This window comes from Sminthopsis crassicaudata, chromosome 2, assembly GCF_048593235.1.
Source record: "Sminthopsis crassicaudata isolate SCR6 chromosome 2, ASM4859323v1, whole genome shotgun sequence".
Lineage (NCBI taxonomy): Eukaryota > Metazoa > Chordata > Mammalia > Dasyuromorphia > Dasyuridae > Sminthopsis > Sminthopsis crassicaudata.
This window is the reverse complement of record NC_133618.1, coordinates 386,581,111-386,591,670: the sequence shown is the minus strand read 5'-3', so window position 1 is coordinate 386,591,670 and position 10,560 is coordinate 386,581,111. Positions and strand designations below refer to the sequence as shown.

General features: G+C 35.4%; 1 long non-coding RNA gene across 1 annotated transcript; it reads right to left on the bottom strand.

The window, feature by feature from the left end:
• Positions 1 to 545: 545 nt before the first annotated feature.
• On the bottom strand, positions 546 to 1,503 carry LOC141553531 (uncharacterized). Its single transcript, XR_012485498.1, has 2 exons — positions 1,050 to 1,503; positions 546 to 951 (listed from the first exon to the last, which is right to left on the bottom strand). It is a non-coding gene; the product is annotated as an uncharacterized LOC141553531 (long non-coding RNA).
• Positions 1,504 to 10,560: the final 9,057 nt, after the last annotated feature.

Sequence of the window (10,560 nt, the reverse complement as noted above, 5' to 3'; positions counted from 1 at the left end):
CTTAAGGCATAGCTCAGTTACAAATTACCCAATTACCTCTAGCAAACATACCATCGAAGTAGGGAGATACAACCACAACCTCCCCTAAGTAAGTTACCAGCATTTTGTTTTAAAAACCTATGTTTTAACTTAAAATCCCAATCACAGCTTTAATTCCCAATAATATAAAACTACTTTGCCATCATATTTAAAACAATGAACTTCACCAAATAGCGGTTTCTTTCCCCCAGCCCACGTGGCCCTGCTGCAGTCAGGACTCGTGGGAGGAAGAGGAAGGAAGCCACCATCTTCACTGGCTCAATCCCACAAACTTCCCCGTGTACAGGGTTTCTGATCCCAAATGGGATCTACTAACAGCTATTTCTGGTCAGCTGGAAAGACCCCTGCTTCAAAAGACCTAGTTCTCCTCCCCGCCCGAAGGCCCCTGGAAGAGCTAATGGAATTAAATCCTCTCAGGTCCTTCCTTTCAGGTACCATTTAATCCTTTTGGCACCTCCAGTCTGCAACAAAACAACAATACCTTATCCGCTTTTTCTTGCTTTTTATTTTTCCTCATATTTTGGCAGTTTGTTCCAATTACTTAATTTATCTCCCAAGGGACTATCTACCGGTATTTTCTGATATTTTTCTCATTTCTCTCCGCGAGGGCTGGCTGGGACTAGGCCACACCCATTGAATTTGGAAGGAGTTTAACAGACTCCTAAACGCCCAAACACGCTAACTGTCACCAGTTAACCCAGTCACCCAGGAAGGCCTAGCTCTCTTCCTGTCTACCGTCTACAGCCCCCTCCAGAATCTATAACTAGACTCAAGGGGCTTCACAGGACGCTTACCTCCACTGGGTTGCTGCGCAGCAAATTTCTTGACTGATCTGTCCTCCACCAACCGGTTGGGATTTTCACCGCGGAGTTTCCGTTGCTTTTCTCTGAGTTTCTCCACTTCGGGTCCACTCTACGTCAGGGAGCAAGGAGAAGCCCCTGGATGCTGGCGGGCTGCCTAAATCAAGGCAGGGCGCCATCCCACTAGCACCCAGGAGTTCACTTACTCACCGAGTAAAGGATCCCGGACGAGCCCCCAAACTGTGTGGTACGGAAATGGTGAGAGGTCACCATTTAATAAAAAAAAAGCTGGAGAGAGCTCTAGAGAAAAGCAAAGTTTATTGTACTTCTCGCGAGAAGGGCGTCCCACTCTTCGAGTAGACTATCGAAGAGAGGAAGCGCCTCCTGTGGGCAGGACAGCACCTTTAATCCCTAACGCAAAACGCCCCCTCCCACCACTGACCCTCATCCTCATTGGCTGAGAGTCTTACATTCTAAACGCGAGATCTACCCATGAAATTGAACTTGACCAATAAGTACATAGTTGCCCATATTTGGATGAAATAGGGAGATGTCATAGGAGGGCAAGGCAATGCCCTTCAGAGTCCTTCAGGCCTACTCGAACTCTGAAGTAGATGAAGCCTTACTCGATTTTCACAACTGTCTTGAAAGATCTCACCTCATCTCATTCATCTTGCTGCTGAATTTTATTGGTAACATACAGACATGTTGATAATTTATGTAGGTTTATTTTATATCCTGCAACTTTGCTAAAGTTATTGTTTCTAGTAGTTTTTTAGTAGATTCCCTAAGATTCTCTAAATATATCATCATATCACCTGCAAAGACAGATAGTTTTGCTTCTCCATTGCTTACTATAATACCTTCAATATCTTTTTCTGAAAATTACATTTAAAAAATAAACTTATTTATTTATTTTCCACTTAATTTAGTATTTTGTTTTTCCCAGTTACATATAAAAACTATTTTTTTTCACATTTGTTTTTAGAGCTTTGAGTCCCACAGTCTCTCTTACTTCCTCTTCACACCCCACCCATGACAAGGCAAGCAATTCATATGTATATTCATGCAAATCATTTATATAAAAGTCATGTTGTGAAAGAAAAAAGATACCCCCCCCAAAAAAAAAAAAAAAAACTCAAGAAAAATAAGGTTTAAAAAAAGTATGTTTCAATCTGGTTATGGATAACATTTATCATTATAAATCCTTTAGAATTGTCTTGGATCATTGTATTGCTGAAAATAGTTGCAATTCACAGTTGTTCATCTTACAAGATTGGTGTTATTTTGTACATGTACATTTCATTTTGTATCAGCTCATGGAAGCATTTTCACATTTTGCTGAGAGCATCCTGTTTATCATTTCTTATTGCATATTATTTAATTATAATCATATATCATATACCAGCCATTGCCCAATTGATAGACATCTCAATTTTCAATTCTTTGCTATAAGAAAAAAAGCTGCTATAAATATTTTTGTCCATATAAGTCTTCTTTCTCTTTTGTTTTTTAATCTCTTTGTGGATTAATGCCAATGAGTGGTGTTGCTATGTCAAAGGGCATGCATGGTTTTACAACTCTCTGGGCATCATTCCAAATTGCTCTACAGAATGGTTGAATCAGTTCATAGTTCCACTAACAGTATATCAATGTCTCATTTTTCCCACATCCCCTCCAACATTTTTAATTTTCCTTCTCTATTCTATTAGCCAATTCAATAGTCATAAGGTAGAATTGCATAATTGTAATAATTTGCATTTTTCCAATCAGTAGTGAGTTAGAGCATTTTAAAAAAATTATAGTATTCTATGTTTCCAAATACATGCAAGGGTAGCTCTCAACATTTACCTCTACAAAACCTGGTGTTCCAGATTTTTCTCCCTCTCCATCCTCCTTCCTCCTCCACAAGACAGCAAGCAATCTGATACAGATTAAACATGTGCAATTCATCTAAACACATTTCATCATGTTACATAAAAAAAAAAATCAGATCAAAAGGGGAAAAAACACAAGAAAGGAAAAAACCCCACCAAACAAAGAACAGCAACAAAGGTGAAAATACTATGCTTTGATCCATGTTCAGTTTCCATAGTTCTCTCTCTGGATGTAGATGGTACTTTCCATTACAAATCTATTGGAATTGCCTTGAATCAACTCATTATTGAAAACAACCAAGTCTCTCACATTTAATCTTGCTGTTATTATATACAATGTTCTCTTAGTTCTGGCTATTTTGACTACTTCATCTGAAAACTGTTTATTTCTTTTGATCATTTATCAATTAGGAAATGGGTCTTTTTTTAATTTTATAACTTAAATTTTACAAATTAGACTGACTTTTAAGAAATGAGGTCTTCAGTTCCAATGGTCTTGTGATGAAGAAAACTGTATGCACCAAGAAGAGGACAGTGGGAACTGTTGTACAACATAACATTCTATTTTCACTCTTTTTATTGTTGTTTGCTTGCATTTTGTTTTCTTTCTCATTTTTTTACTTTTTAATATGATTTTTCTTGTGCAGCATGATATTTTTGGAAATATGTATAGAGGAATTGCACATATTTAACATATATTGGATCACTTGCCTACGGGGGGAGAGGATGAGGGAAGGGAAAAAATTAGAATACAGGTTTTTGTAGAGGTGAATGTCAAAAATTATCCATATATATATATATATTTTTAAATCTATAATTAAAAAAATAAATAAAAACAAAACAAAAAAGGAAATGAGGTCTTTATTTTTAAAAACTTGCTTCAAAATTTTTTTCAAAATTACTATTGTTAACTATTTTTCTTTGTTTATTCTATTGTGTCTCCTTTCATCCTGTCCCTCCTCAAAAGTGTTTTGTTTCTGACTACCCTTCCCCCAATCTGCCCTCCCTTCTTTTATCTGCTTTCTCTCCTACATTCTGTAAGGTAAGATAGATTTCTATATCCAATTGAGTGTGTATATTATTTCTTCTTGAATTCAATTTTGAGAGAATAATGTTCCCTCACTTTCCCCTTACTTCTTACCTCTTCCCCTCCATTGCAAAAGCTTTTCTCATCTCTATTATGTTATATTATTATCTCTATTTATTTCATTCTACTTCTCTCTTTCCCTTGATACAAGTACATTCCTATCTTATGCATGAATTTTATTTTTCTCAACTATCATCCCTTTATATTCAACTCACATTTATGCCTTCTATCTATCTATATTCTTAATTGCACTAATAATGAGAAAGCTCTTATGAGTTACAAGTATCATTTTTCCTATAATGGGAATTCCCACATTTTCCTATGTGGGAAAAAATAGTTTATTAAGTCCCATATAATTTCTCTTTTCTATTTGCCTTTTTATGTTTCTTCTTGTGTCTTGTACTTGAAAGTCAAATTTTCTATTCAGCTCTAATCTGTTCATCAAGAATACTCCTGAAGTCAGGAGGATCTGAGTTCAAATTTAGCTTCAGACACTTAACACTTTCTAGCTGTGTGACCCTGGGAAAGTCATTTAACCCAAGTTGTCTCAGCAAAAAAAAAAAAATATTTGAAAGTCCTCTCATTGACTATCTATTTGTTACCCTGAAGGATTATATTCAGTTTTACTGGGTAGGTGATTTTTGTTTGTAAATCTAGCTCCTTTGCTCTGTGGAATATCATATTCTAAGCGCTCTGATTCTTTAATGTAGAAGCAGCTAAATATTATGTTATCCTTACTGAGGCTCCATGATACTTGAATTATTTCTTTCTGACTGTTTGCAACATTTTCTCCTTGACTTGGGAGCTCTAGAACTTGGCTGTAAAATTCCTGGGAGCTTTCATTTTGAGATCTCTTTCAGCAAGTGATGCATGGATTCTTTTAATTTCTATTTTGTCCTCTAATTCTAAAATATCAGAGAAGTTTTCCTTAATAATTTCTTGAAAGATGATGTCTAGGCTTTTTTTTTTTTTTTTTTTTGCCATGGATTTCAGGTAGTCCAATAATTTTTAAATTATTTTTCCTGGATCTATTTTCCAGGTCAGTTGTTTTCCAATGAGATATTTCAAATTGTTTTCTATTTGTTCATTCTTTTAGTTTAGTTTTATTTTTTCTTGGTTTCTCATAAAGTCATTAGTTTTCATTTGCTCAATTCTAATTTTGAAGGAATTATTTTCTTTGATTAGTTTTTTTTTCTATTTGGTAAATTTTGTTTTTTGAGGCATTCTTCTTTTCATTGTGTTTTTATACTTCCTTTACCATTTGACTTAGTCTGTTTTGTCATTATTATTATTATTATTATTGTTATTATTATTGTTATAGTTTTTTAATTAAAAAAAACATATACATAGTTAATTTTTCAATATTAACTCTTGCAGAAATGACCAGCAGGATGAATACAGAGAGTCTTACATGAACTGATGCTGAGTGAAATGAGCAGAACCAGGAGATCATTATACACTTCAACAACAATACTGTATGAGGATGTATTCTGATGGAAGTGGATAACTTCAAAAAAGAGAAGATCTAATTCAGTTCCAATTGATCAATGATGGGCAGAATCAGCTACACCCAGAGAAGGAACACTGAGAAATGAGTATAAATAGTTTGCATTTTTGTTTTTCTTCCCAGGTTATTTTACCTTCTGAATCCAATTCTTCCTGTGCAACAAGAGAACTGTTCAGTTCTGCACACATATATTGTATCTGGGATATACTATCACATATTTAACATATATAAGACTGTCTGCCATCTAGGGATGGGGGTGGAGGGAGGGAAGGGAAAAGTCAGAACAGAAGTGAGTGCAAGGGATAATGTAAAAAATTACCCATGCATATGTACTGTCAATAAAAAGTTATAATAATAATTGCAAAATCTTCTGTTCCAACTTTTCCTCTCTTTCCCCTCATCCCCTCACCTAGACGGCAGGTAATCCAATACATATTAAATATGTTAAAGTGTATGTTAAATACAATATATGTATACATATTTATACAGTTATCTTACTGCATAAGAAACATCAGATTCAGAAAGAAGGTAAAAATTACCTGGGAAGAAAAACAAAAATGTAAGCAGACAATAGCAGAAAGAGTAGAAATGTTATGTTGTGATTCATACTCATTTTGCATAGTTCTTTTGCTAGATATAGCTGGTTCTATTCATTAATGCAAATTGGAACTGATTTGGTTCATCTCAATGTTGAAGAGAGCCACGTCCATCAGAATTGATCATCATATAGTATTGTTGTTGAAATGTATAATGATCTCCTGATTCTGCTCTTTTCACTTAGCATTAGTTCATGTAAGTCTCTCTAAGCCTTTCCAAAATCATCCTGTTGGTCATTTCTTACAGAACAATAATATTCCATAATATTCAGATACCACAATTTATTCAGACATTCTCCAATTAATGGATATGCACTCTGTTTCCAATTTCTAGCCACCACAAAAAGGGCTGCAACAAACATTGTTCCACATGTGGGTCCCTTTCCCTTTTTAAAGATCTCTTTGGGATATAAGCCCAATAGTAACACTGCTGGATCAAAGGGTATGCACAGTTTGATAACTTTTTGAGAATAGTTCCAAATCATTCTCCAGAATGGCTGGATGCATTCACAATTCCACCAACAATGCATCAGTGTCCCAGTTATCCTGCATCCCCTGCAACATTCATCATTATCGTTTCCTTTCATCTTAGTTAATCTGAGAGGTGTGTAGTGGTATCTTAGAGTTGTCTTAATTTGCATTTCTCTGATCAATAATGATTTGGACACTTTTTCATAGGGGCTTGGTCTGTTTTTTAAGATGTTATTTTTTTCAGTATTTTTTGTGTCTTCTTTACCCAAATTTTTCATAAAATTTTATAAATTTTTCAGAATTTTCCTACATCACTCTCATTTCTCTTCCCAATTTTTCTTCTACCTCTCTTACTTGATTTTCAAAATGTTTTTTAAGCTCTTCCATGACCTGAGACCAAATAATATTTTTCTTGAAGACTTTGAATGAAGTTTTTGACTTTGTTATCTTCTGAGTGTATGTTTTGATCTTCCTTGTCACCATAGTAATTTTCTATGATCAGAATCTCTGTGGTTTATTCATTTTTCTATTACCTGAATTCTAACTCTTATTAAAGTAGGATTTTGTTTCCAGGATGGAGGATGCACTGTCCCAAGCTTTAGCAGTTTAACAGCTGTTTTTGGAGATATTTCTAGGGACCTGTAAGTTTTTGGTTCTTCCAAGTTAGTATGATCTAAGGAGAAGTGTTTACTACTCTCCTTGTTTGCTTTTGGTCACTTTTGATCACTTGTTCTTCTCTGGAATTGTGATCAGGGTCTCCACTCCCCTGTGACCACAAGCTCTGGACTGTGATCCAGATCCACACATGGGCAAAGCAATAGAGTCCTGCCTCAGTGCTAGTAGAGAGACCCATGTAATCTCCTTCTCACTAGTTGTTCACTTTCTCATTATCTGTAGGCTGAGAGCTCCAGAAACAATCACTGCTGCAGTTGATTCACTGGCTCCCAAAGCCTGTTCTTGGTTCACTGGGATTGGGTTTGTGTTGGTGCAACCTGTGCTGGATTATGCTCCACTTTCACTCTGATACAAAAGACCTTTCCTGCCAACCTTCTAAATTGTCTTGGGTTAGAAAATTGTTCCTTTGTGTAGATTCTGATGTTCTGGAATTGTTTAGTGTTATTTTTTAAAGGTATTGGAGGGATTTGGGGGTGAATCCTTGCCTTTACTCCAGCACCTTGGCTCCACCTTCTGGGTAGAATACATTATATGTGAATGGCATTATATGGCATGCAGCTCTATGTTGGGTTTGGTATATCACACACAGACATTGACATGGTCTAAAAGCTTATGGTCTAAAAGAAAGCTTATACTAAGATAGTCAAAATGTCCAGCACCAGGGAAATCATAGCCCTATTATAATCTGCATTGGTTAGATTACTTCTGGAACACTGTTTTAAGTTTAGGTTTCTATATTTTAAATGGACATTGATAGGTTGAAAGTGTCTGGAACAAGGCACCTAAAATGGTGAAGAACCTTGAAACCATGATAAATATAAATAACTCTGAGGCTCAGTTTCCCCATTTACAAAATTAGAGCATTAAATTAGATGATCTCTAAGATCCTTTCCAGTTCAAAATCTATGATTCCATGCTATAACCACATGAAATATACTTTTACTATTATTACCATTATTATAATTAATAGCAGATATTTAACATTTATATAATACCTTAAATTTTATGAAATAATTTGTATACATTCTAATTTAAGACAATTTCTTATTTGGAAGGTTTTCCTACAAAAATACCACAGGTCCCCTCTCACTTCTTAAATGTGTCACTATCTTGAAATTCTAGCCATTTATTAGGTAAATATGTTTCAAAAGAAAATATCAGTCTGATATCTGAATAAATATGTCGGGCCTATTTAAGGTCTTGGAATTTGGAGTGGTACAGCCACACTGATTAGATTCAAGCATTCTTGCCCCAGAGGTCAATTCTCTTTGGCAATGGCTCCTCAACTTCTCCTTTTTGTCAGGTTTTCAAATAGAATGGAAGAGAAAGATCCATCCAACTGATCAAGTAGGGTCAATATATCTCAAGTTCATGGCATTTTCATATAAAATGTAGCATGAGAAGAAAAAACTCTCAAAACTCTAGAGGAATTTTCTTTAATAATGTGCCTCAAGATTTATTGAGATAGCTAAATCCCATTTCCAGCACATTAAAGGGCCTGATTACTAATCTACAGGTTATGTATTTTGTAATATATTTCTGACAAAATTCAAAGAAGGGGGAAGAAAAGATATTTTTGGCAGATGGATTCTTCGAGGGCAAAAGGATGCTGGAGAACTGAAAAACAGAAAGGTGATTGGGTTTTAATCTTCAAATAAAAACTGCATTTGATTTTGAAAAACAATCAGCAAGTCTCACATTTTTGTGTTTAACAACCACCTTGAAATTGGCCTGTCTCCTAGGACTAAGCAATTCTAGGCTACCTTAGCATGAATGATTTATGGCATTCATGAACCTGGCAACTGCATCAGTTTTCCTAAACCTGGCATCTAACACCACCTGCATGTTAAGTAAAGATTTATGATTTATAAAACTCACCTCATTATGCAGAGGTACGTGAATTGTCTTATGTGTGCAGTCTATAATTCCCCAGAAAGATGAAAAGTCATCTATGTCACATAATTTGTGGCTCCTGCCTGCTGAAGATGAAGTTTGGGGGGAAGCTAAAGAAATAACTGGCCCTTAGGAGAAAAATAGCTTCAGCTACCCATTATACCACCAAATGATGAAAAGGCTATAGCCATCCACTACATCTCCAACCAAAAAAAAAGGCAACTAACAGAGAAGGTCACTTTAATCACAGCACTGAACTATGTCTATGTCCTGACAGCTGCTGTAATAGACGAATTCTATGTGACTCTTTGGAATTATCAAGTACTCTGTCAGTTTAATTTTTTTTCCCAGTTTGGTGGCTGATTTTTCATCAAACAGCCCAGTTAAACCCCCAGCCATGGTCTTCAGAGAAGACAGCTCAATACACTGTTCTGTCCAATGACCTCCTATATATTCTCATAATGTAAAGAAAAACAAACTCTGGGCCCTGAGTTTGGAGTTTGAGAATGCAGCTCAGTTCTAATGCAGCTGTAAAAAACCTAAAGGTAAGTTTCTCAATTCAACTAGGATTTATTAAATACCTATTCTTTATCAAGCCCTGAGAATACAAAAACAAAATAAAACAGTCCCTGCCCTCAAAGAACTTAATTTTACTGAAGAGATACAATTTATACACTAATTACTAGAAGGATCAGAAAAAGCCTTGTGTGAAAAAAAAAAAAAGTGGGAAAGGAGAGGCAAGGGAATAAATAACCTCATTATTCTCCCATTTTACAGTTGAGGAAAATAAAGGACTTGCTAAGGTTGACAGAGCTAGTAAGCATCTGAGACTACATTTATACTCAGGTCTTCTTGACTCCAAGCCCAGCACCCTATCTACTATGCTTCTAGTTGCTTCTTCTTCTTTTTTTTTTTTAATTAATTTTTATAATTATAATATTTTCTTTGACAGTACATATGCATAGGTAATTTTTTTTTTTTTTACAACATTATCCCTTGTACTCCCTTCTGTTCCGAGTTTTTCCCCTCCTTCCCTCCACCCCCTCCCCTAGATGGCAGGCATTCCCATACATATTAAATATCTTATAGCATATCCTAGGTATAATATATATGTGCAGAACCACATTTTGTTGTTGTTGTTGCAAAGGAAGGATTGTATTCACAAGGTAAAAATAATCTGGGAAGAGAAACAAAACAAAACAAAACAAAACAAAACCCAATGCTCTCAGTTTACACTCATTTCCCAGTGTTCCTTTTCTGGATGTAGCTGATTCTGTCCATCATTGATCAATTGGAATTGGATTAGTTCTTCTCTATGTTGAAGATTTCCACTTCCATCAGAATACATCCTCATACAATATCATTGTTGAAATGTATAATGATCCCCTAGTTCTGCTCGTTTCACTCAGCATCAGTTGATATAAGTCTCTCCAAACCTCTCTATATTCCTCCTGTTGGTCATTTCTTATAGAACAATGATATTCCATAACATTCATATACCATAATTTACCCAACCATTCTCCAATTGATGGACATCCATTCATTTTCCAGTTTCTAGCCACTATGAAAAGGGCTGCCGCAAACATTTTGGCACATACAGGTCCCTTTCCCTTCT